The 24132-nt window shown below is 41.5% G+C and overlaps 1 protein-coding gene across 4 annotated transcripts in view; it reads left to right on the top strand.

Moving 5' to 3' along the window:
• The window catches only part of PHKB (phosphorylase kinase regulatory subunit beta), a 3137540-nt gene that overhangs the window by 1895743 nt on the left and 1217665 nt on the right, over nt 1-24132 (top strand). The gene's annotated exons all lie outside the window — the stretch shown is intronic.

Here is a 24132-nt window from a genome sequence, read left to right as displayed (position 1 = left end):
GAAGAACCCAAGACCATTTGGTGCTGATCCCAGTTCCTTCTGCTATGACCCAGTTGGAAGCTGACATGGGGATGTCTACCCACACATCCGACAAGGCTCTGCATATGTCTGCAACAGATGTAGAGAGGGAACCATGGCTGATTATATTCAAGGGACTTGGGAGATTCCCCATTAGTTAGGGAAGAGGTACCTAGTACTCTTATCGAATGTAGGTAGGGGGTCTGAACCTCCCAGATTTGTTAAAGCAGATATTCCTTTAAAAACAAGCAGAAAACAAAACATGTGGTTAAGGATCCTTACAGTGTGGTATGATATTACTTAGGGACTGCTTAATGCCTTTATGGCTCTGAAATGCCCACAAGTGTTGTGTTTCCCTAGTTCTGCTCCCTGGTCTTCCACCCTTTCTAAGAGGCCTATGGAGTCTGAGTCTTCTGGTGAAGAATCCTTGGCATATTCCTCCCAGATCCACTCTCCTCTTGCCCTGGGGTCTGATGAAGAAGGTTGATTATACCCTAATACTCCTTTTGAAGAATTATCTTTTAGGCATACAGTGGTCCATATGATGAAACACTTTAATGGGCCTTTTTCAGGTTTTTGAGTTTTAAGAGAGAGATTATGAACTCTTGTAAATGAATTTGTTCAGATCTTCTGCAGTCTCTTCTGTTTTAATTGCACTGTGGATGCATTTGCAGCAGCTTCTCGGGCTGTTGACTCTCAATCTATGACCCCTAAGAAGCCAGACCGATTTTATAAAGTTTCTGAGGATCATAAGGAATTGTATCAAAAGTCCTTCATCTGATCCTGCTGTTTTTCCTTATCTACAAATATGCCATTCAGTCCGGTATCTTCTTCCAAGCTTTTACCTTCTGATAAGACAGTTGTGCTATGGAGAGATGTGGGAAAAGTGTAGACTTCTGCTTCTTTGTCCTTTAGGGCCATCAGTCATCAGACCCACATCAGTAGATATGTCCCGTCTCTTCTCCTCTTCTCTGCTAGCTTGTGTGTGTGCCTGGGGAGGGGGGGTAGGTTGGGTGATGTATGATTTGGACAGTAAAACTTCTGCCCTTTGTCTTCTGAGTTCTGCCTCTCAGGTGCCTTGCCATTCCATTAAATGCAGCCATGATGCTACTGGTGTCTCTTCTAGAGCATATGCATGTGGTTCTATCATAAAAAGATACACTTGGTTGCACCTTCAAGCTTTAGCTGAGGATATTAAGGCCAAATTTTTTATATCCCCCCCCCCCTAGACAACCAGAATGTTTTTCACACAGCTGCTGCAGAATTGTTTAAATCTCTTCAGGATAAGAGTAAAGTTGTTCAAGACCCGAAACAAGTCTTATCTCCCCTGTTTGTAAGTTGCAGGGGACATATCCATCAAACTTTTCTTTTTTCTGTAGTCAGCCTAGACAACCTTCCAGGAGCAAGAGCTTTCCTAACTAGGTTTTCCCAGACAAACCCATTCATTGTTACAGAGGTCAAAAACCTACTTTTCCTAATAAACCTTCCTCTGTCTGACATCCAGCCTCCCTTTCCCCTCGACTAGATTCCTCTGCCCCTCAGGCTAACCCTTTCCTTTCCTCTCTTCTCCCCTTTCCTCTCCTGTCCCCTTTCTCCTTTCCCTTTCCTCTCCTCTTTCTCATTTCCCCTTTTTCATTTTTCCTTTCCTTTCCTTGTTTGGTAACAGATAACCACATGCCTGGGTTCTCACCATCATCCAAAAGGATTATTCTATGGCTTGGAAGTCCCTTCCTCATCCTCCTTGCCATCTTCCTCACATCTTCCTCATTTTCCTTTGCTTCTGCAAGATCTGCTACATCTGGAAACTGTCCAACCTGTTCCCTTGTCTCAGCAGGGAATGGAGTTTTTATTCCAGAATGTTTTTGGTTCCCAAGAAGGGGTTGTAGAGGAGCGTCCTAGACCTGTCTTTTCTCAACAGTTTTCTGAAGGTCCCTTTCTTCAGACACTTTTTCCTCTTTTGCTTCCTCATACTTTTCTGGTATCTCTGGATTTCAGGAACACTTTCCTCCATATTCATATTCATCCTCTCTTTAGGAAGTTTTTGAGTTTCTGTGCTTCTTGCTGTCATTGTCAATTTACTAGTTTGCCTTTTGGTCTTTCTGCAGCTGAAAGGGTCTTTACCAAATGTCTGGTTCTTGTGGTAGCCTTCTGCAGACTTCAGGGAATTCAGATATTTACTTATTTGGATGAGTTTCTAATTCAAGCCCCTCTCAGTAGCTCCTGCTTCAAAATCTGCACTTCACTGTACTGCTTCTGTACAGTGTGGGGTTCATTTTTAGTCTCATAAAGAATGTGTTGACTCTCAGACCATTCCAGTGTTGGCTTGTCTCCTGCCTCCCAAGGTCCTCTCTTTGACTGGTTATTTCCAGTCTCATCATCCTTTTCCAGTTTTTCTTGCAAAGGAATTTCTCCCTGGGGTACATAGCATTCACTATTCCATAGTGGATGTTGGATGCCATCCACCATTCCCATGGATGTTCATCGTGTTTCACTGTTGCAGTCATTACTCTTGGGTTATCCTGCTGGCAGGCTACCCTCAGTCGGCCAGAATTCCAAAGTCTAGGTCCGGCGTCGGTTGCCGTCGCCTCCTCCCTGACATCAGTGCGCCAGGGGTATAAAAGATGCAGCCGACACCATTTTCTTCAGTCTTTCTTGCCGCGCGGTGCCCGAAGCAAAAGCAGTTCACAAGTGCTGGTCAGCCGACTCCTGAGATTTTCAAATCCGAATTTCAGAACCGAAGTCTTCATTAAAGCTAAGTGCTCCATTGGGGAAACCTTTTTCTTGCTTCAGACCGATGTCAGAAAAAGTTAACAATTGTATTTCTTGTGGGAAGCAAATACCTCATAAGGATTTTCACTCTTACTGTATTCCTTGCCTAGGCCCTGATCACAACGTTGCTAGCTGTCGGTTTTGTGCTAGATTTAACCAACGCACTATTAAGCGTCGGTTCGATTTTGCATTTCATTACTTTGGCCGAAGATTTAATTATATAATGCCGTCGGAACAACCGACAACTGGAGTTTACAAAAAAACGCAAGGAAAAGGATAGGCAGCCGAGGTCCAAAACCGACGATGAGGCCTCTGCTAGGCCAGTCGCCGGTTCTCAGTGAGGTGCTTTCGCAGCCCCTGGTGCCCACTACCTCAGAGCCACAGGCTGCTTCCGACTCCCACATGGAACCGACTGGGCCCCTGGATACTCAAGGTATTGGACACTTGGAAATCATTCCGTCAGATGGGTCCGGAGCCGCTGAGCAGGCACCGGCTTCTGAGTGTGTCTTCAGACCTACACAATTATATATTATGCCATCTTCAGCTTCAAAGACAAAGGCTAAAGCAGCTCTAAAGACAAAGAAACAAGTACAGCATTCTTCTACTCAGACTTCCATGCCTAAAAAACAGATGCTCAAAATGGCCGAAGACCTAATTACTTTGATCAGGGGCCCCCATCCCCCTCCTGATAAGAGACCTAGGCAAGAGACAGAGTATGATTCATCTGATCAGGTTTCTATTTCCTCTGATTCCTCCTCTGACCAGGATTATTCCATGCTTCCCTGTGAGGATTCTGATGCTGAAGAATCCATTCCTTCAGCCTCTCCTCCAGAGGATTATTCTTTTGGGGAAACCCTGCATACCATGAGGGAGCATTTCCACTGGGAGAGCCAAGACTATTCTGAATCTAAGAAAAGGCTCAGAGACTTTCTGCTACTTCCTCAGCACAGGCCCCTTGCTATTCCACCTGTTCTAAACATTGTAGATGATGTATTTTCAGAGTCCGGCCTGTCCCCTGACTCTTAACCTCCTGCACCTGCTAAGCCAGACAGATACTACAGGGCCCCGGATTCTCATAAATTCCTATATAAAAACCCCACTGCTGACCCAGAAACTATATCTCAGGGTCCCAAAGGGGTTAAAGCTTCCACTGCAAAAAACCCTGTCCCCTCTGATAGAGATTCTAGGGCTCTAGACAGATGGGGGAAAAAAGTTTACACTTCTGCTACCTTTGCTGTAAGGGCTTTAAATTGTCAGTTTCATATGCTTAAATATCAGCAATATTTAATGTCACTGCTTAAACAGAAATTGTTGACAAATACTGAATGTTCAGAGAACAAGGAATTGCAGGATTAATTGCATGCAGCTGAACAAGTGGGAAAGCATACTTTGCAATGTGGTTATGATTCACTGGAGGCCTCTTACAGGGCCGCTGTTACAGGTTCTGTTATTAGAAGGCATGCCTGGTTAAAGGAACAGAATCTGCCTGATCATGTTAAAGCAAAATCATTGGATGCAGCATTACAGCATGATACTTTGTTTGGTACTAAAGCAGAAGAGGTGTTGAAAAAAATGGAGGATAAAGCAAAATCCATGCAGACAGTCAAGGATTTCTTACAGGTACAGCCACCCAGGTTTAGCAGGAACTGGCCTTCTAAAAATTGGTCCTTTCCAGTGTCAGACAGACCACAAAGAGGCAGATACAGGCGTCCCAGAGGCAATCTCAGCCCCAAGGCTCATACAGGCCTAAACAATGGGGTGCTCCTACCTCCAAAAGCAGAGAAGACAAATCACAACCTTACAGGAAACAGTCTCAATGACTTTTCTCTGCCAGATCCAAGCACTTTTCTTTTGGCAGCCCCCTTAGGGGGAAAACTAGCATTTTTTTCATCAAATTGGCAAATGGTTACCCAAGACAAATGGGTCCTGAATATAGTGTCCCAAGGCTACAGGTTCCATTTTCACACCCTACCAAGGTCAAAAGGTATGCCAGACCTGCCACACAATCAATGGGCAGATGCACAAAAACAAATTACAGCCCTCATGGACATGAGGGCCATTCAGCAAGTACCACAGCAAGAGCAGGGGCAAGGATTTTACTCCAGACTTTTCCTAGTGCCCAGAAAGGACAAAACCTGGAGACCAATACTGGACCTGTCTATACTAAATACTTTTCTGGAAGTTCCAAAATTCAAGATGTTGACTCTACAGCAGCTACTGCCCATGCTGGACAAGAAGGCTTGGCTCGTAACTTCGGACCTAAAAGATGCATACCTGCATGTCTCAATCAGACAGTCTTGCAGAAGATACCTCAGATTCATAGCTGGCTCAATGCACTGCCAATTCTCTGCACTGCCCTTTGGCTTATCTTCTGTGCCCAGGGTCTTCACAAAATGCCTGGCACCAGTAATTGCGTTTTGCAGACAAAGAGGAATTCAAATATATCTCTACTTGGACGACTGCCTAATTCAAGCAGAGAACAAAGACATTCTTCTAAAGCATCTGGCGTTTGTAAAAAGATTACTAATTGGCCTAGGGTACACAGTAAATGAAAAGAAATCAAAACTAATGCCCTCTCAAGATATAATATTCCTGGGTGTAAGCTTAAATACAACTGTCCAGATGGCTTATCTCATGCCAGACAAACAAAAGCAACTGACTTCTCACTTCAAGAAATTGGCAACAAAAACCCACTTATCTGCAAGGAAAATCCTGCAGGCCTTGGGTTTCATGGCATTCTGCATTCTACTAATTCCATATGCCAGACTGCATATGAGGAAACTACAGTGGTATCTAAAGAGTGTTTGGACTCAGCATTGCCACAGCCTGGAGACAGTAATTGCACTCATTCCCTACCTGCAACAGGAGTTTTGATGGTGTCACCACAGCAAGGGTCTGCCATTCAGTTTACCCACAGCCAGACAGACACTGACAATGGATGCATCAGATTATGCCTGGGGGGCCCATATGGCAGGAAAATGTATTCATGGCACATGGCCTGTAAACCAGATGCATCTTTACATCAATCAAAAAGAGATGCTAGCTGTTCAAAATGCCCTGACAGCTTTCAAGGACCAGCTTCATCCAGGACAGCTACTGATAAAGACAGAGAATACTACGGTCATGTGGTACATAAACAAGCAGGGAGGTACACATTCCTACCCCCTCTGCAGACAAGCAATGACCTTATGGGACAAAGCATTGATTTTTCAAGTTCACCTGCCAGCACAATTCCTGCCAGGAAAAACAAATACTCTGGCAGACGAACTAAGCAGAAACCTCATGGATCCCCCATGAATGGAAACTGGATCCGCAAGTCATCAGCATAATCACAAAGAAATGGGGATGCCCAGACATAGATCTATTTGCCTCCCCTCACAACTGCCAATTGCAGAGATTTTGCACAAGGATTTAGCACAAGCAAGCATGGAAAGTGAATGCCCTATCCTACAGCTGGAAAAATCTTAACAGTATATGCCTTTACTCCACTGCCTCTCCTTCCTAGGGTACTCCTAAAAGTCAGATAAGAGAAGCCAAAAATGATACTGATTGCACCAGACTGGCCATGCCAGCACTGGTACCCAATCCTAAAGAGCTTGTCTCAGGGTTCAGCATGGATATTGCCTCAAACTTCTCACTTGCTGACCCAACAAAACAATCGGATCCTGCACAGCCAACTTAGGACCTTAAATCTGGCAGCATGGCGGATAATGTAGCCTTTCTGAACACTCCTCTTTCAAAAGCTGTTATGGATGTTATCTTGGAGGTCAGGAGGCCCAGTACCAGAAAATCTTATGCAGAAAAATGGAAGAGAGTCTGTGCTTGGAACCAGGAACAAGGCATTGACATGTGTGTACCAAATATCCCTCAGATTTTACAATGCCTAACTGAGATGCTGAACAAAGGCCTTTCTTTCTCATCAATTAAGATTCATGACTCTGCCATTTCAGCCCATTACAATACGGAACCACCTATCTTTTCTCATCCTTTAATAAGGCAGTACCTCAGAGGGGCCAAAAACATTAGGCCTCCAAGGAGAGCACCAATTCCGGCCTGGGACCTCAATTATGTTTTGGAAAAACTCACAGCCAGCATCAACAGCAGATATAAAATTCTTATCCTGGAAAACAGCTCTGCTCTTAGCAATAACCTCTGCAAGACGAGTCTCGGAGTTACAAGCACTCATGGCTGTGGCACCTTTTATCATGTTTCATCCAGACAGGGTTTCTCTGTGGACAAACCCTACATTTATGCCTAAGGTGGTGTCCAGTGTGGCCCTCAACCAAACCATTCACTTGCCGACCTTTTATCCAAATCCACAGAACAAGGGTGAGAACATTCTGCATTCTTTGGACATACACAGGCAGTTACTCTTCTACTGGGACAGAACTAAAGCTTTTAGAAAGACTGAGCAACTTTTAGTGTCATATGCTGCAGGATCACAAGGAAGGGCTATCTCAAAACAGACTATTTCTAAATGGATAGGTCATTGCATCCGTTTCTGCTATTCTCAGCATGGCAAATCAGTGCCCAAGGGCCTTAGGCCTCATTCCACCAGAGCAGCAGCCACTTCAGCAGTCTTCCTCAGAGGAGTACCAACCAAAGATATCTTAGAGGCTGCAACTTGGAGTTCAGTGCACACTTTCACTAAGCACTACCACTTACCTCTTTACTCTAAGTCCGGAGCAGGATTTGCCACTGCAGTTCTGCAGGGCCTCATAGCCTGTCCTAATCCTATTTAGCCCAGCCACCCTTCCTCAGCTTTGGGATTCAACCCAAGAGTAATGACTGCAACAGTGAAACACGATGAACATAGTACAGTTGTGTACCTACCATAAATGTAGATGTTCGAGTGTATTCACTGTTGCAGTCCAGGTTACCCACTCACCATCCCCCTTTTCTTTGCTGGGACTTATCTGCACTTCTCTATCCTATACAACCTATTTGGTGTATTTGCTTGTAGATGAAGGAAATGTTATTTTTGTGCATGCATTTTTATTGGCATACTTTTTCAGCCTACCAATTTGGGGGCACCTGACATCTGGGGCAAGAAAACTGAAGAAAATGGCGTCGGCTGCATCTTTTATACTCCTGGCATACTGACGTCAGGGAGGAGGCAACGGCAACCGACGCCGGACCTAGACTTTGGAATTCTGGCCGACTGAGGGTAGCCTGCCAGCAGGATAACCCAAGAGTAATGACTGCAACAGTGAATACACTCGAACATCTACATTTATGGTAGGTACACAACTGTACTTTCCTTTTGCCAAACTCCACACTTCTCAATTTCACTGGTATCTCAAGACTGTTTAGCTCTGGTACTGACACCCTCTGGAGTATGAGGTCCCTCTCTTACCTTGTCTCAAGCTTTGCTGGTTGATTCATCTGATTTCCCTGACTCCAGGTCTGCTTTTTCAGGTCCCTGTCTCTACTCAGGAGCTGTATGTGGATGCTTCTGATCTCAGTTGGGAAGCCTGCTTCAACAACCTAAAAGTCCAGGGTCTTTGGTCCCATCAACAACTGACACAACGTATCAGCATCAGGTAATAAGGGCTCTACTTCTAGCTCTCCAGGATTTTTACTCCCTTTGAGTTTCAGGTTCTCCAAAGGTTTTTACAGACAATACCACAGTCATGTGGTATATGAACAAACAAGGGGGCACAAAATCTTACCTACTTTGCAACCTGGCTCTTCAGACTTTTTTTTTTTTGCAGTCCAACATCACTTGACTCTTTAGGTGGTTTACATCCCTTCAGAGCACAATATGATACCAGACTCTTTGAGCAGGTCTAAGACAAATCCTTATGAATGTATGCTTTACAGGGAGGTGTGTCTCGACATTGTACATTGGTGGGGTACTCCTCAGGTAGATCTTTTTTCCTCCCCTCTGAACAGACAACTTCCCTAGTACCTGTTCGAGTGCCAAATCCTCTGGCTTGGAAAGTGAATGCCTTGTCTTTTTCTTGGAAGGGGATGTTTCTGCCAGTCCCCCCTCTTCCTGTACTACCACAAGTCCTGCAAACGATCATGTGAGACACATACCAATCTTGTTGGTTATTCCCGTTTGGCCCAGACAGCACCGGCTCCCCCTTCTATTTCAGCTGGCTAGGAGCATTCATCACAAGTTACCTCTTGGGATGAATCTGATCACATAAGACAAGAGAATCTCTCATTCACACTCACTTCTCCACCCTTCAGCTGACACTTTGGGTGATAGGGTTTGATTCTATGCAGGCACCAATATTCTGTGGATGTGCTTCAGGTCTTGAAGGGGGTCAAAAAACCCATTACTAAAAATCTTTTGTGACTAAAGGAAGAGATTTTCTATCTTGTGTCTCAAGCATCAACCTGGACCCTTTTCCTGTGGGGTTCCCTGTGATAATTTCTTATTTGTGTGAGTTGTGTCAGTTCTGTTTTGGCATATTCATTTGTTGGCCATTTCCACCTGTCTGCCTCTGAATCCACCTTTGGTTTCTAGTTTTGAAGTCAAACAATTTTAAAAAGGTGTCCTCTTCACGTTAGGCCTTAGCCTATTCCTCCTTCTTGGGACCTAAATTTTGTTCTTGAAAAATTGTCCCCTCTTGAGCCTCTTTTTTTCTTCTTCCATTCAAGACTGTTCTTGGAAGACTGCATTGTTGGTGCCTCTTATTTCTGCCAAGAGAGTCTCTGAACTTCAAACACTAATGGAGTTACTACTTTGATTTTTCACAAGGACAGTCTGTGTGTGTTTGAGCAGAAGGGAAAAAAGGGAAGGGTACAGACTGCTAGTAAGAGTATTCTTCATACCTTGGACTTGCATAGACAGCTCAGATATGTTTTTTCTTGTCCAGTTAATATTGGGAAATATGAGTAATTTTCTATGTCCTTTCATTCACACAAAATTGGGTTTGGATTTGTTTAAAACAAACCGTTTCTTCCCCGATTTCTAAGGCCATTTCTTTTTGCTATTCTTTTCATGGCAAACAGCTTTCCTCATCTGTTCATGCTCATTCTACCAGGGCAGTGGCTCTTTTGGTGCTTTTTTCAAGGGTGTGGATACTAGATCCATCTTGGAAGCTGTTACTTGGTCATAAGTTCAAACTTTTACAAGTTGGATGTCATTTTCAGGGGCAGGACAGGTTTTGCCAGTGCCATCCTTTGAGTTCTTGGAGGGTTCTTCTCTGCCTTCCTCCTCCCATAGTTTGCAGTAGCTTTTATACTCTCCCAAGCGTAAAGCATAGTGCAGCAGTGATAGGGAAGTTGTGTAAGATCTTACCATAAAGACCACATATCCTACTTTTCATTCTTGCAGTATTCTAACCCGTATTACCTCTGTTGCCTTCCTGTCAGGGGGTCTTTCTTCTATCCTTTTCTCGTCCTTCTGCCCTTCCTAGATGTACACATTTTTGCGTTCTCTGGGGTTGCTCTGGTTCTTCTGGTGCACTTCAGTTATGAGGATTAGGTGTCCATGCATCATGTATGTACCTTACACTTTGCAGGTAGGGTATAAATCTGATGTGTGATGCCTGGAAGGTGTAAAGGCTTTGGCATACTGGCCAAACGTTAGTCTGTCCTCAGCCAGATATCCCAAGAATGGAGAAATACTGCAACAGTGAGAAGTAGGGCATCCACTGTTACGGTAAGATCTTACACAACTGTACTTTATTTAGCAGTTGTAGTTGAACAGTTTTTTATGGTATATATTTCAAATACAGTAGACTTGTCAGTTTTTGTAGATTTTGGATAATAATCATAAGACTTTACCTAACAAAATGCCAAGTTTCACAGGCAAGTATTACTTCACAGAATTTTACAATGCTAATGTCTCGTATACAGTTTTACCAGCTGAGTCCACTTGTTGGGAGATGTAAGTTACAAGTCAAGTTCCACTTTTAAATAAATAAGTTTACAGTTATTATGGTCCCTACTTGCTATACCTTCTTCAAAATGCCATGGCTTTGCCAGACTGTGACTTCGGCTCAGTCTTTAATTTTTTCCATATCAGACAAAGTCACTTATCTGCAAAACAGAAGTATTTTGTATGCATAAGTTATCATTTTTGATTTAATATTTATGCCTTTAATAATTTCCATTAATATATTAAAACATGATGGAACTAAACAACTCTACGAGAATAAATAGACTCCATCTTTGTAGTGTGTCTTCTTCCTTTCAGTTGCAAAGAAGTGAATTTAATCTTTTGGAGAAAAAAATGGAGAAAAAAAAAAAATTCTTTTGGAGAGAAGAAACAAATGTTTTTTTTTTTTTGGGGGGGGGGGCGGAGAAAAGAAAAATGTTCTTTTGGAGACAATAAAAACCAACCCAAGTCACAGTCATCATACTCCATGTTGTTAAATGCTTTTGATAAGTGCACTATTAGTTTCAGATTAGTTATAAATCTGGTGATTTAAGTTAACATAATAACTATAGGTTGTCTCTATTATAAAGCCCCCAAACCATGTTAAAATTCTTTCAGTAGAGAATGTAATTTCATATATATACGACTGTTGGTTAACTTTATATATATATATATATATATATATATATATAGATATAGATATATATATATATATATATATATATATGTGTATATACATATATAATATGTATATGTATTTAATAGGCATTAGATTAGGGGACAGTTTGGGCTGTAGTTTTTGCAATCAGTACAAATACTGGTGCCAAAAATGGCACCTTACATTTCTTCAGAATACTTCTCATATTATGAAAAATGAAATACTTACTAATAAATTATATAATATAATGTGCCCCTAACTATATAAATTGCAAAGTCATCCCATATTGCATTACTAAAAGTTGAGTATTACTGCCTAAAATGACAAATAAACTTCTTATGCTGAAAATGTGGATATTGAAAATCTCTGTACATCTGCATTCATAACTAAAATTGTGTTAATTTTATTTTAGAAATGCTTATTAAAGTAGTTATTAATTTGCAATTTCCAAAGGATGTTTCAGTTCTCCCTCATATTTTTTCCTAATGATGAAGGGTTATAGTCTTATTTCATCTGTTTGATAATTCATTAGATACTTGCAAAAGCTGTGAAGTTTTTGTCTTACAGCTAGAATATTTCTTCAGTCCTTAATTGCGTGTCTTCCTACATAAAGCTTTACAATAATTATGATAAGTTTTAAATGTCTTCCAGTTCGTTCTTTAATTTAGTTTTTTGCAGAACTTTTAAATATATTTTATTCCACTTTGCAACATTTACTGCCTTCTTATCAAACTGTAAGACTTTCTGTTGCTTATTTAATTTTATACAAGGGTACTGCATAATTTTTCCTAAGATTGCTCCAGAGAGGTGTAATTTAACATCCATGTCATTTCTTCTATAAAATTAAAAGGGGCCCTGTTAAAATTGTCTAGACTATAATTGAAATATTTAGCATAACAAGATAGTACATGCGAGTGTTGTGGACACGTAAAAAGTCCTTGAAATCAGTATGTTGGAGTAGTCTCCCTCCCACCAGCAGCACTCTTGGAGTTAGTTTATGAAAGTAGCAGTGATGTTGGGGCACTGGTGGAAAACCCTGTCTGAGAAAAAACTTTTATAGCATTACAGATGTTTTTGACATTGTGTATTTCTTTTCAAAATGCAATTTATTTTGTGAAGATGTGGAACAAATTACAAGACTGTAATTTCTAGTAGGGAGTCAAAACTCTGGATAACAATTTAAAATGTAGAGATCTGGTATAGTGAGTCCCATACTGCTGAGACTGAATATGCGGAGTTACATTTACTCAGGATACTCTCTTTTCTCCAAGATATAGCAATCCCTGAGTTGTTATTTAAGTTCAGAGCATGTGGGGGTGTTGTCTATCCCACATTGGAGAATGTAGGGGGGATTGCCCCCCTACAAAATAACTTTTTAGGGGAAGTGCTATGTTAAATATGAACTCTTATCTTGCATTGTCAGCCATTTTGTTCTCTGCCTGATAGTATAAGCATTTTTAATGCCGGCATTTCAATAGGGAGCCAAACTTTCTATTCTAACAAAGCTAATTGTACTTGAATTATTACCTACCATCTGAGATCTGCTTTTATTTTGTAAGTGCTGAGAGACTTCCTCTTGTTTATAATGGGAACATTGCAAGGAGGTGCAAGCACCACATTACTTGGGCATTCCTTTAGCTATCCTTTATGAATGATGTGCAAATGTAATTAATGCACACTTTATTATTGCTTAGAGTCTGACAAATGTTATCGAAAGTATCTTGTTCTGATTTCTTTATCTGTATTTTATTTTGTACCCCATGTCTCAGCAGCACATTACTTCCCTAGTGGGGTGCAAGCTGCTGTGTCCATTTGTTTCCCACCAGGGCGAGATGCATCAGAACCCATTAGTTACACTATCACTTGAGAGCTGGCCGAGGCATGGTCATTATCCAGGTAGTCATGATGAGATTTTGTATAGTTTCCTAACATCCTCCCCATGGTGATGTGAGTGCCTTCATCATTGTGGGACATAATTATTTCCCTTCACAGGAATGTGCACACTGTCACACATTCACCTCAGAAGGGCTACCATCTGCAGCTTGGCTGCTTACACTCATGTCCCTCCTAGATGCGTGACCAGATTCAGACAATGGCTGTGCACCTTACACACCTGAGCAGCAGATCCTTCTATTCTGAATCGGTGTGTTGACAAACTGTTGTGCTTCTTCCACTTCTTACCTTGCTTCTTCCTCTGCCCGAGCTGGTATTCAGAATCACCTGGTTTAAGTTTTAATCAAGGCTTTATCCCTTTGTACCACAAAGCCTAGGCCTAAAGTTCTCTCTTTTTAATGGTTATATAATGTGCATTTTGTATGTTACTTTTATTTCATTGTAAGGGAAAACCCCGCCATAGTGTTTGTGTGTCTTTTCCTCTGTCACATTAGTTTGAGCAAGCAGTTAGGTCCATTTTGTCTTTTTCACTGAAATTAGTTGGCACGAACTTCCAAAGTGGGTTTTCATGTAGCCCAGAGCATACTGCTACTGTTGCTAGAGCAGCAGGCTCAGGTATGTATCTGAACAAGATGGCAGTGCCCAGGCTGTGCACCTTTAAGGGCAAACTAGGACATGCCATTCTGGACATCTGTTTTTATAGTGTTCTCCTTTTTGAGCAAGCTTTCCAAGACATGGCTGAAGACCTCCAAGACTATAATTGCATACAGAGAGAGCAAAGTGATAAAATACAGGATTTGCAGTCAGAAACCAGAGCAATGTGGAAGAAGGATACCCAAATAGTTCCAGTATCAGGAGCATCAAGTATAGTACAAAAATAATTTCTTGTTGTATTTAGATATGCTACCAGTACATGTAACTCTTTATGAATTGCAGAAGGTGGCAGTTCTGAGCACACTGCGGCTGCTGCAGAGAAGCCTTTTGGCTGACATCAAAGATCGAAACAGTAAGTTTCATTAACCTTAATCATACCCTGACTCAAGGAATGTGGTCCATTCTGGTCATGGTATTAGAAACCCACAAGACTTCAAAAAATTAAACTGAGAGAGAAAACATGGACGAACCAACAAGAGAATAGTCTTTAACCCATTTGGGGGTCTTGGAGGTGAAACATCAGGTATGTTTTCTAAAGAGATACAAGAAAATGTGGATAATTTTGAGAAGCTTATCTTTCGTGAAACTTGTGTCACTTTAACTTATTAGGTTTGAACAGATATATTGAATTAGATATTACCCCATGAGGGCTTAGGGTGTTTAAAAGCCCAGCTACTCCTTTTGACTTTGCAGACGCCACCGATATGGAGTTTAAAGATAGATGGCTTGCTGCCGCCCATTCCTGTGCGATGGAGTGGGTTAATATATTGGTGGAAAGGGAGCGTCTGCTTCAAAACAATTTACAGAGGGAATTACAAGATATGCATCTTAAACTGTTAGATGACATAGGAGATCGAAAAGTCAATGATATCTTTAAAAACCTAAAAGATAAGCTAAATAAATTTGAAAGTTAACACGTAAATTTAAAATCCACTAAAATTAAGAGAGACATCCGAGACTACTCTAATGGGCGGGCATTTCTATGGAAAAATCGGCAGAACTTTCATTTCAAACGAACAGGGCAAAAAAATAATTGTAATAAAAAACAGTTCTCTGTTTCTTTTGCTTCATCTGATGGAGTAGATTTTACTACAGATTTGGAAGGGGATATTCAAGAATTCCCTCCTCTACCAGATGCACAAGATCCACAGGCTCATAAACAGTGTTTTTATGCCAATAAAGACAATAACAAAAGAGGCAGTAAGAAAAAAGGAACTGGTGCTTGTTCTCCAATGGGTGAGGGACAATTTAAGCAAATTTTGAAACGTGGTAGATGGAACTAATGTGTCTCTTACTCATACTTCTAATGTCATTAATTTATCTCAAATTACTTTATCAGAAGAGGAAATATCTGTTTTGCAGTTAGGTTTAAAATTTGTGCCATCTGTTATTGCTAGAAATCATGTTGTCAAACAGGAAGTTTTCAGATTTATTAGGAAGTTGCATTTGAAATATTATTTTAATCATGGCAATAAATGTATTCGAAATGATGATACATATATTTCAGGTAGTGATATAAGTGATGACAGCTTTTTTTCCTGTATTTCAGATGATGATGTTTTAACAACATTTAATGCTTATATTCCTTTAAATACTGAAGGAATTCAGAGCCAAAGTAAATTTATACCTCCATATACTAACACTACTATTATACAATTCTCTGAAATGTTGTATTTTTCACTTCAAGAATTAGTGAATACTTATGATATTAGTGTGTGTTCCTATAATATGACAAAAAAAGCATGGTTTGCTCTGAAAAAATTGATGAATAGAAATGATCTAATTATCAAACCTTCAGATAAAGGTAATAAAATTGTACTACTTCATTATACTCAATATTATCATATGTGTATGCAACATCTTAATGATGTGTCTACATATCAGATTTGTGAATACAGGGATTATGTACATGCTATGACACAATTCACTGCTCTGGTTGAAAAGGGTGTACGTTTAGGTTATTTTTGTAAAAAAGACTTAGAAACTAAATTTTGTACAGATAATAGTCAATTGGCTACTTTTTATTGCCTTCCTAAAGTGCACAAGAATTTACATAACCCCCCGGGTCGTCCTATTGTGGCAGCTACTAATTACTTTTTACAAAATGTTGGGTAAGTGATACATAGATATTTATTACCCTATGTAGAAAAACTTGATTCTTATATTAAGAATTCTTTTGATTTTGTAGATAAGATCTCAGGTGTATCCTGGAAAGTCACAGAAGGCTTGCCCGGCAACGCAGGACCCAGAATAATCACTTAGTAATTTTGTGTAAATGAAGAACTTTTATTAAACCATATAATAATACCAAGCACTTTCGCTCTGTTATTACCGAGCTTTTTCAAGGTAACAAAACATCTGATGTTCAAGTTAAAACAGTTAAATACATTTAAGCAGGTCACATGACCATCCTTATTAGATGCAATCCAATTTATTTAAAAACTCTTTTCTAAAAACTTCCGTTCAAATCAATTAAACAAAAGACGGTCCAACAAATCCTGTACAAATAACAATTATTCACTAAAAATCTATCTCAGAATCTGATGTAAACAACCGGGAAACCAAATAAATGGCTAAAACCAAGTTGACACACAAAACTAAAAATGCTTAAAAATAAGTAGATTTGTGTATATAAATAGGTATTTTAGATATTTTAAATAAAAAAAATGTATGTATGTATGTTCTTTATGAATTTTTGTGAAAATAAATATATGAATAAATATCTAAACGTACAAGTGAATAAATAAATAAGAAATGAATAAAAAAAAATATATATATATATGTATAAAAAGTATATATATCAAAATATATGTGTATATATTAATATAGTAGTGATTCAAACCACTTTGTGTTTCATACCCAAAACACAAAATCATGTTGACCTCCGTTAATTGCATCTATTGACACTATTATTGTAATATACATCTGTTCCCAAATCGGAAAAATGATAAAAATAACAAGACAAGATGTAATTCATTCTAAACAAAGGGAAGATAACTTGAATAATTTTAATAGATGTTAAAGGTGGGCCTTCCTCAACTTCAAGACACTGTTAATGTTGTCATTCAAACCGGGAAACTTCCCTGCGTCCAACCTGAGCTGCCAATATAGCTCACGGTACTCCAGTCTAGTTTCCCAACTACCCCCCCCCTGACATCTGGAACAACCTGTTCCAAAACCATAAATTTGATTTGCAGGTTCTTACAGGTGAGGGAGTGTTTATAAAAAGCATTACTTTCTTTGGCTTTAGAAATGTCATTGAAATGTTCATAAACCCTTCTTCTTAATTGTCTTTCGGTTTTGCCCACGTAGAAACTGTTACAGGATAAACATATAACCCTAGGTAGACCACCCCTTTAGTTCCACAGTTGTAATACTTTACTGAGCTAAATTTAAATTTCCTAGAGGGGATGTACACCATATCTTGGTTAAGCATGGCACAACATTGTTTACAGCTCCCACACCGGTGGGTACCTAGCTTAGTTCTCATTGGATTTAGTGTTAAATCACTTTTCCTCTCAAACAGTTACTTTAAATTGAAATCCCTTCTCCTAACAAAATATGGAAAGGTTGGGACGAACTTTTTTAACTCATCATGCAGAGTAAGGATAGGCCAATGTTTAAAAATAATTTGTTCAATCATCTCAGAGTTAGCAGAAAATGTATGTACAAAACTGCTTTTACCATCAAATTTGTTCACCTGGTTCACATGCTCTGGACCACTAAGTCCTGTACCTAACAAAGGAGGGTAAACTGTTTCCCTGTTTAGGGTAACATTGTGGATCATACAATCAATTAAGGCAGATGGATAACCTTTCACCGTGAATAATTGTTTAAGAGTTTTAGCTAAAAGTGGTCCAGAGCATGTGAACCAGGTGAACAAATTTGATGGTAAGAGCAGTTTTATGAAGAGGGATGACTGTAGCAGTGCGCCATTCGGTAAAGACGAAACCTGAGATGAGGCTATGACTGAACAGGGCACACAGATGTGGTGACAGTTTGCTTTGTAGTTCATGTTGAAAACAGCCAGGGATATCATCGGGTCCCATGGAAGCTGTATTCTTGGCCTTGGAAAATGCAGCTTTAACCTGTGCTGCAGTAATGCTGTGTGCCTGACATTCTTCCGGTATTGTAATTGGGCCTTTGGGGGGGGGGGGTAAAGTTGGCACTGAATCTGTAGGCCAGTATGTTGGCAATATCTGTTGGCTGAGTATAGGAGGTACCATTGTGCAGTATCTCAGAGCAAATCTGGGTATTGCCGGGAGTTATTGATATAGCTATAGAAGGTGTTGTGATTGTTTTTAGTGTCTGCCACAATTCTGCCTTCATAGCTAACTTTAGAGGATTTGATGGATCTCAGCTTTTTGTTGAGGCTAATAAGGGAGTTTTTCCAGTCTTGGGACTTCACCTTTTTCTGCAACAGTTTTTTTCCTTCTGTTGTAGAGTTTATTACTTTTCTGCAACAGTTTTTTTCCTTCTGTTGTAGAGTTTATTACTGGCAGGGGACCACCAGATTGGCTTCATTTTTTTGGAGAGCATCTTGGTTCTGTAGGGTATGGCTAGTTCCATGCATTTGTGTACATGTTCGTACAGTGCATTGATGTATGATTCCGCAGTCATGCATCTATTTTCCATTGGTATGGGTGTCATGAAGTTAGCCACCTCTGTTTTTAGGAGTCCAAAGTCAGCTTTGGAGACGTTTTTCAAGGTGGTTACCTTTGAGGGGGGTGTGGGTGAGATGTGCATTTCCATGGTGATTAGTTTATGCTTGGATCTGACCAGGGAGGGATTGACTATTGGTGTAGAGCAATGGTCACCCATGTTAGTAATAACCAGGTCAAGGATGTTGCTTCCTCTAGTGGGAGTCAGAATGAGCTGGTCCAGGGCATTGGAGTTGATGAATTCCAGGAAGCATTGGGCCAGTGTATTGGTGCTTGAGTAGTTTTCCCAGTTGGTGGAGGAGTAGTTGAAATCTCAGAGTAAGAGAGGGTTGGGTTGGACCTTGATGGATTCCAGGGTGCTTAAGAATGTGGAGTGAGAGTCTAGGGACATGGTTGAAGGCCTATAGCAGGCTATGACCTGGATCGCCATCTTCGCCAACATTAGTTGTACCTGAAGTGTTTCACATGCATTATACTGGGCTACTAGTCTGGAGGTGTGCATATCCTTTATGAATATGGAGACATCCACCTCCTTTGGAGCTTCGGTCCATGTTTCGGGGCCGAAAGGTGTGGAATAAGTTATAGCCTGGTAGTGCAAGGGTGCTTTTTGCCACTTTAAACCAGGTCTCCTTTACAGCACACATGTCGGTGTTCTCCATTTTGAGGAGTGCTTCGAGCTAATGCATCTTGAGATTTCGACCTCTAATGTTGAGCAGCATGACCCTCAGATTGCATTTATTTATAGCTGTTACAGTGGTAATTTGGTCTTTAGAACACCACCTAAAAATGCACTATAGGGGTGGCAAGAGCCATAGCCAGTACCCGGAAACCCAGGGTGACAGATGCAGGCCATCTTTGGCAAAGCATCATGGTCTGTCAGTCATGTCATCCCAAGCAGACTGATACTGGATCCCCTTAGGACACAGAAACTTAGCCAGTTGTTGAAGTCAATCATTTTTTGTTTGTACTGCGGTATCATTCTGGGTGATGGTAGGATACTGCTCAGGACTAGTGTCATACCTGCCTGGGCCACATAATCCAAGAGCTCCACCATATCTCTTTTCATGTAGTCCAGGGAGGTGCATCTCGGGTCATTCACACCCACATGGACAATGACAGAGTCATACCTGTACTTGTGGGGTGACCTGAGTGCGTGTGTTGTGTGTTGGATTCTGGCACCTGATAGACAGCTGACCGTTACCTTCTCTTTATTCAGCCTAGTGAGTGGGACATCTGTGTACCTCACTATTGAGTCACCTGCGATTAGTGTATTGGGCATGCTCTTTAGCCTTAGGGGCTTAGGTTGAGGGGCACACTATGGAGGTGAGCTATGTGCCCTGTGCTTTGGGCTGTGTTGTGGTGGTCGAGTGCATTTCTGTCTTTGAGGTCTCTGCTGTTTGGTTAAATTTCTGTTGAGAGCCTCTGCGAAGGTGGGTGTGTGATTTGTGTTTTTATGTGAGAGCTGTGATAGTGAGTGTTCTGGAGGGCTATGTGTTCCATGTGGTGTGGTGCAGGTGTTGACCTTATCCTCTTTATCAGCTAGTCTAGTCTTGGCTGGAGAGTGCATAGCTTCCAGTTTGGTGATATAAGTGCGTCTCTCACAAGTCTGAGTGTTGGGAGGTAAGAGGAGAGGGTTGTCTGTGTACATGAGGCTGTTGCTGCACTGCCTCAGAATGGCCAAGTGCACCAGGTTAATAGGAGGAAGCACAGAGAACTGCCCTTTGATTATTCCAGAAGGGGTGGTCATAACTGCCAAGTTCTGGAGCTATTTCCTTGAAGAATGGCTAGTTCTGATGGCACTTAAGTGTGCTACAATAATTGCTACAAAAACCTGTTGAAGTGCAAAGTGATTAGGCTATTTGAAGTGCAAGAGAGAGAACTAGCAAGATCTAAGGGAAAAACTGAAGAGCAGGCTTTCTGGCACCAGTAATAGTTTGCCTCAGCTTGGCACTGGAGTGCAAAGCTTAAACGAGGGCAAACCCATGCAGGCGTGGGCTTTTAAACCAGAAAGTTGAAAGGGATGGAAAAGGTACCCAAACGGCCAGTAAACTACAATGTTTGGGCCAAAAAACACTCCTCTTGTAGTAGATAGGCTACCTAGTGCTTACCACTCCCACTGATAAGCTAGAAGGCTTCCCCTCCAACACAGAAAGGCTTGGCTGGGTTCAGAAGCTTACAAACAGTCCTGGATAAAGAAAAATATGTATCTGGACTAGATTAGTTACAGGAAAGGCAGGAAACAAGCTTAGAACTTTTTTTTTACAGAAAAGCAGCTAAAACAGCAGTAAAAACAATTCAAAGGCAGTGCAAGCTAGCACACTTGAGTGTGTAGCAATATTAAACCAAATACAGTTTAAATAAATGCAATTAAATTAAAAAATGACTAAAAACAAGTGCAGAAGGCAGTAAATTGGGGAAAAAATCAAGATGGAGGCAATTAGAGCATCAGAAAACAATGCCAGCAAATATATAAATACTTCAGTCAAGCAAAAATGAAGACAGTGCAGAACTCTGAACAATTTAAAAAGTGCCAAAAATATACTTATCCGCTCTATATTTCCAGATTGTTTGAGAAGCACACTCAGTCAGAGCACAAGGAGATTCTGGCAATGGTAGATTCTAACAAAGTGTTTTTTTTTTTAAGTGGAAAGGGAGAAAGGAGGAACAGAAGATAATTCAAGGTTAAGAAACTAAGTGGGTTGGCCTTCTCATATGTTATCTCTGTATTAGGTAGAATGAGCTAATGACACTAGACTGGGAGGAGTGTCCCAGATCAAATTTACTGTAGGGGTTTGCAACTGCAAAGCCACCAAGTCTAGGAATAAGATACCAATAGGGAGGGAGGGTGACAAACTATTTTAGGCAGAAAACACTACAGAAATATTTATCACAGCAGAAAAACAGCAGTGAACCACTAAATGAAAGTTTTAAACAGATAAAGGAGCAAGGAGACTCTACAGAATGTTTTTAACTGCAAACAAATCAGTTATATGATACACCGCTTGGCAGGAAATCAGAACAAATAAACAGATGCTCAACAAATGGAGAACATTTCCAGTTAATACATTTCACACAGTGAAACTAGCTAAAAAGCTTTACAAACACTGTGACAGTAAAACCTTATTTATCAGGCCCTGTAAGGCAGACATTTTTAGTACAACCGTGCAGATTAGTTTATAACAATAAAGTACAGTAAAACGTATGCAGCAGACAATAAACAGTGTTTTAAATGACTAGAATAAGCAATAACTAGTAAAAATAAGCAAAAAAAAAGGATAATTATTGATGTTAAGTTGTCTATCTCACCTTCATTCTTGCTGGTTGGGATCGGAGCTGATCCTCGGCTCCGACTTGACCATCTTATATAGCTCGAGAGCTGTTTACTGGCTCGAGGCCACCCCTTATCCCATGATGCCTAGTGATAGCTACCCAGATCTCGTTTGCCGCTTCAGTTGCGAGGTGTCGTTTTTCTGGCTCAGGCTCGTATAAAGCTTCTCTATAGAACTTTTTGCTAAAAATTAGTCTTTTCCATAGGTGTTATTGTTAACTTTTAGTCTTATTTTTGGTTGTGTTAGTGTGTATTTGTAGCTTCCTCCCTTCCTTAAAGAACGCGTTTAACTTAGAGAGTTCTCCCCCTCTTTCTTGTCAGGTTAGCCATTTAGGTTAGAGGCTTTCTTCTATTTTCTTTATAGGCTAGCCGTTTGAGTTAGAGGCATTCCTATTAAAAAAAAAAAACTTTAGCTTTAGTCTGTTAGTATACTGTGTTTCTGTAGACTGTATTTTGATTTGTTAGCTATTGTTGTATTTCTTGTTACAGGATGTCAAAAGAATCCAAAGTGTCTGGATTCAAGAAGTGTGACTCATGCTGTCAGAAAATTTCTCTGACAGATGGGCACACTTCTTGCGTCTATTGTTTAGGCGCTGTGCACCTGCATGACTCTTGTTCTGTCTGCCATGCATTTAGTCCAAGAGTTCTGCAGGAGCATAAGAATAAGCTTATTCTTAGGGGTCTTTTAAAGCCCCAGGATTCACCGGCCAAGACTCAGCCTGTGAAATCCCCTAAATCTACCAAATCGTCGGCTCCAAGTTCTGAGCCGTCTTTGGTTCAGACTCTACCTGAGACTTCAGTTCCGGCTGGAACCGATAAGACTATCTCCCCGTCAGCTCCATCAGAAACATCGGAGCCTTCGCGGAGCCACAGGAGGCTGAGGTCCCCTTCTTTGGAATCGATACATTCGGCTCCTTGGTCTCCCCTGCTTCAGAGCTAGTGCAGTCACAGATCTTCTCACTCCTCTCGGTCCTCTAGACTGTCAGATCACGACATGGAGAGAGTGGTCAGTAGGTTGCTAAAGTCGCAGGCACTTGCCAAGATGTTGTCCAGCCCTCCTCAACAGGTGTCGGCTCCGTCCACTTCTGTCGATGTTCCTCCTCCAACTCCATTGAGCTCAGAGCCGGAGTTCATTGGGGTTCGAGTAGTGGAACCGTCGGCTCCGATAACGGTCTCCTTCGGTTCCATCGTCGGCTCTGATTCCCTTGATGGTGCCGTCCATCAAGGGATCTGGGCGCTGGAGCTCCCTCATCGGCTCCGAGGGGGCGAGTGTCATCGGACCCTTGTCTGACCTCGTTCTCCCTCTCGGAGCTTCAGCGCAGGTGAGATCGGCTCCTACATCAGCCTTGGAGCCGTCTCCCTCGGTGCTGAGAAGGATTCCAATTTCCTCAGAAGCGGAGCCTTCTCTGCATCGTGGCAGGGATGCATTTGATGTCATGAGGAGTGTGCTGGCCACTGAGTCAGCTCCAATATCGGCCCCATCGGCTCCATCCCCTGTAGTGCCTGTGCCTACCTCTGCTCCTCCTTCAGACCCCAAGCATGGGGAACCGGCGCTCCAGGGCACCCCATTGGGTGTTTCCTCTTCTTCTGAGGCCTCCCCTTATCATTCAGAGGAGCCCCTCGTAAGAAGACGTGCAAGAGGAAGCACATTGACTCCCCTGAGTCTGTCACTTCTGATACAGACTTAGATGATTCGGAAGGGTCCCCTAGATTCCCCTCTGAAGATGTTTCCTTTTCGGACATCCTAGAAATACTTAAGCAGAGGGGGACTGGAATCCCCTACTGAGGATGAGTCTGTATTCCTGGATGTGTTCGGTTCCCGACCTTCCACCTCCTGGGTTTCTCCGTCTTTTGATCCACTTATGTCAGTGGTGGCTCGAAAGGCTTGGTCAGCCCAGATACAGTGGCACCAACTCCAAGGAGACCTGGAAAGTTCATCACAGCACCCCATGATAAGCAGTTCCTTATCAAAGGTGTTCCTGTTGATGCCATGGTGGTAGCAGCAGCCACCAAAAAAGAGTTAGCGGAAACCAGTTTGTCTGTCCATCCTCCTAACAAGGTGTTTAGGACCATGGATAGATACGGGAAGTGAATGTTTGCTTCAGCAACCTTTTCTGTGAGGTCACTGAACTACTTATGCCATTTTACCCGGCTTCAGAGGGATCTCCTTAAAGAGCTCGGAGATACCCTTCAAGATCCATCAGCTGATGGGGCTCAAGCTAAAGTGGCTTCCCAGCTGGCGACGCTTAATTCGGTAGTCAACTCCTCCATGAGGCTCATTTCTTATACAGCCAATGGTGCGAGTAGAGCCGCA

This window comes from Protopterus annectens, chromosome 8.part1 (genome assembly GCF_019279795.1).
Source record: "Protopterus annectens isolate FY-2018-M chromosome 8.part1, PAN1.0, whole genome shotgun sequence".
Lineage (NCBI taxonomy): Eukaryota > Metazoa > Chordata > Ceratodontiformes > Protopteridae > Protopterus > Protopterus annectens.
This window is presented reverse-complemented; position numbering and strand designations above follow the sequence as displayed.